Below are 212 nucleotides of genomic sequence, written 5' to 3'. Positions count from 1 at the left end.
CTCAGAGCAGAACTGAACCCACCAAACTCCCTCTGGCTCTCCATGTCCTCCTCCTGTTGTTGTCCCTCCTGATTTTACCATCTCAAAGGTAAACCAAGAAGAAAACAGAGAACAGAAAAGCCCAAACTCTTTGTATAGACTCAAATTCAAGGCTTTGCTCCTCTCCCAGGCATCTTTTCTGACCTTTTTGGGTCATTTTCTTCCCAGAGGAT

Source organism: Acanthisitta chloris, unplaced genomic scaffold (assembly GCF_000695815.1).
Source record: "Acanthisitta chloris isolate BGI_N310 unplaced genomic scaffold, ASM69581v1 scaffold32698, whole genome shotgun sequence".
In the NCBI taxonomy this organism is placed as follows: Eukaryota; Metazoa; Chordata; class Aves; order Passeriformes; family Acanthisittidae; genus Acanthisitta; species Acanthisitta chloris.
Note: the sequence above shows the minus strand (reverse complement) of the source record.